General features: G+C 38.3%; 1 long non-coding RNA gene across 1 annotated transcript; it reads left to right on the forward strand.

The window, feature by feature from the left end:
• Positions 1-238: 238 nt before the first annotated feature.
• LOC124170714 lies at positions 239-7,759 on the forward strand. The gene is made up of 3 exons (XR_006867566.1): positions 239-506; positions 6,021-6,175; positions 6,994-7,759. It is a non-coding gene; the product is annotated as an uncharacterized LOC124170714 (long non-coding RNA).

A 7,759-nucleotide genomic window follows, 5' to 3' on the forward strand; every position in this document is an offset into this window, starting at 1 on the left:
GTATTATAAATAAAAACTATTTCCCGCGGAGAACCAATGCTTCGCTTAACCAATAGGATTTGTTCTCAAGCTGGCGATGTTACACAAAAATAGCGCGAAAAATCTTTAAGAGCCAACAGTCATGAAACACGTGATCAATGTTCCAGAATTTTCTAGTCGTCTCCGAAGGTCAGAAGGTAAGTTTGCAGAACGCATCATCGATTTACGAAAAACAATACTTTATAATACTAACGGTCTGCATTCAACTGTCGTCTCCAATCAAGCACCTCCCCTTCCCCCCTGCTCACGAATAAAACACAACACACCCCAGTCCTTCACTAACCGTCGTTTTGATAGAAACACATTTTTGCAAGTTTTAAATTTATAAATTTAGTATTTTGGACTTTTTCAGCCGTTTCTTCGTTCGTTCAAGTCACCGTCTCATTCAGAGGAAATGATAATGGAGAGCAGTATCTATGAGCTATCTACTGAACTACAAAGAAGAAAAAACAACGGTATTGACTGAGGTAAGTGAGAACATGAATTTTTAATGTCCAAGTGAACAAAGGTTGTAATTTTGCACTCAGGCATAAGCAAGTAACATAAGAAGCTAATCACGTAAAATAATTGCAAACGAGAGTGAATAGCGAAGATAGGCAGTGAATAGATGTTTGGACTCCATGAGTGATAATGACATTACCATTATGCGATTAGTACAATTGTGTTTGCATTAGTGCACAGAAATTCTCCCCTTTACTATTCACTTCATTGTCATACATATATCATATTTACTGACGATTGAAATCCTTAAAATTTAAGGAAAGCGACATTGAGCATTATTAATTTCAATTCTAGGGTCGTATTCGTAGCTTACGGAAAATACTGGCAAGTTCTCCAACAAACACTGTAGCCTAATTAACCATCGCCAAGATATGATTCACCCGCAAAACCAGCGACTTCAACGAAAAATATATTAACGAACTGCTAGGATTGATTTTCTTTTCGTGAAGACAACCACAATTTTTTGTTTTCATCGTCGAATCTTACTCGAGATAAGCAACATCGTTATAATTTAGTCATATGAATTAATAACTTTGCGTTAAATAAATTCATAATGGTTTATTAAATTTATTTCATAATTCATTCAATTAACGAAAATGGCATCTACAGTAGGTTTAAACATGTCAAAAATTATAACAAGGTGCAATTAACCTTTCTTCCGAATATAACCATTGTCAGTAACAATTCACTGCGCACTTAATGAGCCAATAAGCGGTGTGCCTATGAGACGGTCTGAGATCACAGTAATTAAGTGTAATAGTGTGCGTTAGTTGCGTGCCGCAAGAAAAAGCAGTCTAGAAATAATTCAATTAATTTCAGCTTAAGCACTCGCCGAGTTTATACCTTGGTCGCCTCTACTTGAGTGATTGTCAATTGCTAACTACTAAGTGAACTATTTCATGGATTTAAATCAACGCGTTTCTGCAACAGAATGTTTCATCATGTCTAACTGTGAATATTTATGGATGTGTAATTCAGACTTGGCCAGTGAGGATTCCTTATCAAAAGTTGAAGGAAAACCATTCGTTCTCCTCGCAACCCTTAAGCATGATTAAATCTTACTAAATCTTTGGTCAATATACTTGATTGTTCATACATAAATCACGATGATAGGGAGAAATACACCAGGAAAGGGCTCGGGTTTTACTCCAGCTACCAAACAGATTATATTTTTCCGTGGACTACGTGACGAAGAAAAAGTATGGGGAGGGGTTTATCTTAAATTTAAAAAATTAAGCTATTGCTAAGCTAAGCAATTGCTAAATATACAGAAATCTAATATAAACATAATTAAGAAGATGCATTCGGTCTAGAGGTAGTGGTACGTCCTTTAAAGTCATGTCATTCAGGAGAGACATAGATAAACGACTCGAAAATTATCCAGCCAGGATTTCACCATTGTGGATGACATATGAGAAATACATGGGTCAAATGGAGTCCCGTCCGCCGCGGTCACTGCTTCACGTAGGATAGCACATTCATGTATCCACAGAGAAGTGGGAAGTTGGAAATAAGTTAATCTACTTCCCCCAACCAAATACGTTTCTCACTCTAACCCAACACCCCATGTTGGCGAGTCTGTTGTTCTTCAGTATCTAACTCTTTACTTTTAAATTTTACTAAATACATACTTCCTTGACAATTATATCCTCATGTTGTTGGCACTTTGATTAAATATTTAAACTAATGACACATGACTGCTGAACCTTAAAAATTTATGTATTAGAACATTGGTAAGTTCACTATGCTTCGCATCGCAAATCAAAAAGTCGAGCCAGGGGAAATTAGATTCCGGGTTACACGACATTAAAATTATTCAGCACTATTAGTACTATAGGACATAAATAGCATTTAATACTCAACGAGCAAATCTCGCTATATTGCAAAAAAACACTAAATTCATCATTCTAACTATATTGTGGATTTTCAAAAAGACGCCGCAATTTTCGTCAAAGAATTATCCTTTCGATCAGAAAAAGTTGCTGCTAAAACAAGTTTGTTATACATGATTATCTGAAAAGAATTTTCAAGCTTCATATTGAATCAAACTGAAAGAGGAGAAGAATCCCTACCATGCATTTGCTTCCATGGCCATCGGCGGTAGAGCTCAGCTTTGCAACAACAACTCTTCAAAAGATTTATATTCATCAACACTTCACATTGATCACACAAATGACAAAAAAATTTTAGATGAACCATTGACACTTTCACTTCACTGTGTAGCTGGATGAACACTCGCTCATGCCGTTATGTAACACAGCAGGAAGCTTCACATTATTTCCTTGAGACATGCATACTGCTGGCAGTATGACCGATGACAACACTCCAAGGGTTGACCCGATGCCTTCGTTGGGGTGGTTGAAAGCTTGATTTTAGCCTTGCACCTTCATTCAATCGATTAATTGAATTATTCACACCACCTTTTGTAAACTGTAAATTATAAGAAAATGCTCTTAAGCTATAGCACAAAAATAGTATTGATGACACCATACTTCTATCCATATAACATATCAGAGAAATGACCGGTCTTGCTAATCGTAAAATGGGTTTTGTTAAAAGGATATTAGGAAAGTGTGACGACAAAGTGAGACAAATTAGCTACTTTTCCCTTGTTCGACCACATTTGGAATATACTGCCAGTGTTTGGGACCCTCATGAAAAAGGTTTAATAATAGAGTTAGAACGCGTGCAAAGAAGAGCTTCCAGGTATGTGAAAGGTCGTAACGATAGTCTTGTTAGTGTAACTGACCTCTTAGATAAACTCAGATGGGAATCTCCGTCGGACCGTAGATTGAAAAATAGACTAAACGTTGTAGATAAATTCAAGAGCAGTGTCTTTTCTTAGGGGTTATCCATATCTTACGGACGCCAAAATACTACGGAAGATCAGATCATATAAGTAAAATAAGAGAGATAGATTGTAGAACAGACAGATTCAGAATGTCATTTTTTCCACGATCGATAAGAGATTATAACGGCAGCGATGGAACTCATAGATAAATTGCATGACTTGTAGTGTAGCCAACTAGCCTATGTAAAACTTATTGCATGTTTCTTAATTTTATTATTATTTCTAACAGCATATTATAGTATAATTTGTTAGTATACGTGACGTTTTTTGGACCGTGTGGTGTGCATGTGGGAATCCTATGCATGCAGCATGCTGGTGATTGATCACCCCCTGCCAAACACCCTAGAAGTGGCTCGCAGGGTATTATGTAGATGTAGATGACTAGAAGGGATTGTCACAGCGGAAATGCCTGCTATGTCCACTAATTTGAGCCATTAGGCAATTAGGTCTTGTTTCATGATTCTGTATCTAGTACAAGTTCACGTGCACTTCTAAAAAGTTGTAACTGAACCAATCATATGCGAATATGTGAACCAAATTCATGCATCCATATATTAACACGTACGTGGTAATACATTTCGTCACGAGACATTGCTTATGGAACCAGATTTTTATAGCGGTTACGAAAGATAGAAGTCTAAACATAGAATACGGGTACAAGAACTTCATTAATTTTGACCAAATCCTATTGCGAAAGAAAACTGCATTCTTGTACTAAAATTAAGATGAAATAAGTAGAAATAGCACGGAGGAATTAGTTATGTACGAGAATAATACTCACCAGTACTCTTCAGCGACAAACGTCCACATCTCAGCACTAACCAAACCGCTGTGAGACTCAAACTTTACTGGGAAGGAATGAGGACTGAGGGGAAAAAACTTAAGTGACGCATTGCTCCTTACTTACAGCCATGAGAGGGCGGGGAATCACTAAGTATATGAGGGGAGGTTGTCATGCACAAATAGCCCGAGGTAGAGTCAAAATTGTTGGCCTGATTTTGAACTCGACTGCATGACGAAGGCGGTCGGGATGCGCGTCGTTAGGAGGAGCCAGTGGTCAGGGGGAGGAAGAGTCCTCAGGATTGTGGGTGGAATTTAAGGGGGGGGAAATCCGCGATAGTGCAAGGGACTCGGGGCGCCACCCTACACACAAAAAGGCCCGACATTCATTTCGCGACGTCGCACACGCTCGTAGTTTACGTAGGTAACTAATAAAGGTTTTACTTCACGGCAAATAGTTGCAGAGTGATCCGTTATGTTAATTTTACTGCGTCAAGGTACTTTTACAAATTTACACATTTCGTTTAAAGTGTTTATGAATCCACTTGCCAATCATAAACACTAAGGCGGAATTCATAATCATTATTCAAAGAAGGCATATTGGATAATTTTTTCCTCATTAAATCCTTATTCAATTATTGCACATAGATTTAAAGGTGCAATTCAAAGAAAATGAGCCATGTGCTTAACTTACATCCGAATTAATGATACACCCCCAAAATAAACTTGAAATCCACAATCAAATCAACTATTTTATCCCAATGCATCGTTGATTTTTTCTAATTTTGAGGGATCGCCTGAATTTCCTCGGTTTGCTTGGTGACTTTTGTGGTATCCGTTTTTTTCTTTGTTTCTGGTTGTCATATTGAATCCGTCTAATATATAGTCACAGTCAATTAAAAAATGCATTAAATAAAATATTTTATTAGATTTCTAGATTAAAAATTATCTGCAAATAACAAAGTATGTCAATACTTGAGCCATTGAAATATGATTTGATATGTCTTTCTGAAAACTTAAGAAATATGGACAACCAAAATATTGCTTGCTCACTCTGTTTCCATGCCCCCAATGTGGGATTTTGCTGTTAAATTTAGCCACTTTTGGCAAGATACTAATTTTCTTTCAACTCTTAATTTCGGAGTATGAAAAAATAATTTTTGGTATACCTGTACCGTCATTCCTTTATACGAACACTTCAATGATAAGTTTCATTATACCAATCGTGTCGTTCAAATCCAGTTTTTGTGATAGATTTTCTGAGCTTTCCCGATCTCTGATCGAAAGTTTTATGGAAGACATTTTCAAGCGCAACATTCGGTCCGTCGGATGGGACGTTAAGCCGTGGTCCCCTTGGCGCCTTTCGTGAAGAGAAGGCTAATGCAGAGGGCACCACGCCGGCGATTGGAAATGCCAAGGAGACAGCAAAGAGGAGGCGTGATTCCACCCCATAGAAGGCTGATTTCCTACGCCTCCTCTGTCGCATTTCATTCGGTTTTCAATACTGATCACGGCGCGGTTATGAGTGCATTGCAATCCACTTTTTTAACCTATATTTTGCAGTATTCTGTTTTCAATTGCGAGGAATAGCATTGAAATTTTTCGAGTTTCAGTCAATGGCATCATCAAGTATATAAATTTCCGTTAATATCCCTAATAATTCCTTATGTCTCCATATAACTCGGATCAGTTTGTCCGTCAGCGCCGTGACTATTATAAACCCATTTAAATGCGCTGTGGGTGACAACATATTTATTCCTCTTTTGTAATATTCGTGAAAATTGCCATTCAAAAGAACCAGAATGTCTGACGGACGCAGCGCCACTCATCTTCCTTTTGTGTTTCCCAGGTCCTCCATCCGACTCCGTGGCCACCATAGCGGACTTGCTACGGATTCCGAGTCTACCAGCCGAGAGGACATCGGTGGCCAAAGACTTGAAGAGCGCGGCTCGCGACGGTCTGGGGGACAGCGCTAAGTCGGTCTCGTGCTCGTGGAATCAGCAGGTGATCGGAGGGCTGACGGATGAGGAAAAAACATTCTAACAAAGTCTAATTTCAAATTGCCTTCTCTGACGCCCGTACTTTCTAAGCTCTTCTCGATAAGTAACCTTTAAATTTAGAGAAACTTCCTTTCACATGTTTGAAGTAATATTTCATTTTTCCTTCTTCAACGTAAATCAAATTTTAGAATCTCAAGCAAGGTGTCGAAACAAAATGAATGTAACATTCACATTATCATCGAAGTTAAGTTTCTTTCGCATATTTCGAAGATTTTTGCAGCGTTGACCAGATAATCTCTGCATTATCTTTGGGTTTTCACCACCTACGTTTGCTTTTGGCGACAACAGTTTCGCTGACATTGTAGTCAGGGTCTTCAGGTCCAAAGTTCACCTTCGATCTGACGCGGTGAAAATCCAAAGAGAATGTAGACATTATTTTTTCGCGTGTTTCTGAAATAAAATTTCTTCCTCACCTGGGAAAAATCAATGAAATACTTAAAATTCCAACTATCAAGAAGGCGCCCTTTAGGCACCATGCATTTATCTCCTTCTACCCTCCTTCAGAATCATTTTGTCCATCTGCACTTCTCAAATCACTAAACCTTTTCTTTGAGAGCGTCTATCGCCAAATAAATTATGAATTATTTCATGAAAATGTAACCTCTTCTCCACCAATGAAAGTAAATGTATGTTGTAAATTATCTCAGTGACCTGAGTCTTATAGGCTTGTCTATGTTAAAAGGAGGAGTTTTTGAAGCGTAAAAATGTCATCTTGTAGCATACTAATTCCAATTAATTAAATTACATCACCTCACAAAACAGCATCATCATGACATGGGCTACGACAGCAATGGCGAGGAGACTCGGAGACAGCGTCGCATGGCAACTCAGCGGGCACTTCGCATCCACCAATAACCGTCCCTGATGAGTACACGGCGGTTTATTTGTGGTTTTCGCTGACGTCTCGGACGAATGTCAGATCACAAGCCTTCACGGAAGAGGAGTATTAATGATATCGATTCATTGAAAAGGCTTGAGGAGGAACATATCCTATAATGAGGACCTTGCTGTGTGTATTATAATTTTCTAAATGAGAGACGGTGTTCATTGCTCAATTTTGGGGAATATCCATTTCATTACTTAACACAGAATTGATATATTGTTCGCTGTTACACATTATAAAGTAATAATTCATGTTTATGTTATAATTTACAACAGAAGTATTTTGAAACCAGCCGCCAGATGCACTTCCTTGATTCAAGCAGATTAAATGTAATAATGTAATGAAGTTAATGCAATAAAAAGAAAGCTAACATGTCAGCCCCCATGAGCAGCAAGAGTGGAGAGGGAAAGGTAAGATAACATCATCACGGTAGTATCCATGGTAATTGTTTTATTACTTGGAACACCGTCCGACGAAAGCAGTGCTGTGCTCCAAGTGCCTTCATCTAAGTACTCTAGCAGGCACCGGGAAATATTGGAAAAATCTCCGCCTTCACCGGTATTTGAATGCGGACCCCCAGGATGAGAAGCCAACACCTTAACGTGCGTTAACTTACGAATAGAAATAAATTATATGCATTCTCTA

Source organism: Ischnura elegans, chromosome X (assembly GCF_921293095.1).
Source record: "Ischnura elegans chromosome X, ioIscEleg1.1, whole genome shotgun sequence".
NCBI lineage: Eukaryota > Metazoa > Arthropoda > Insecta > Odonata > Coenagrionidae > Ischnura > Ischnura elegans.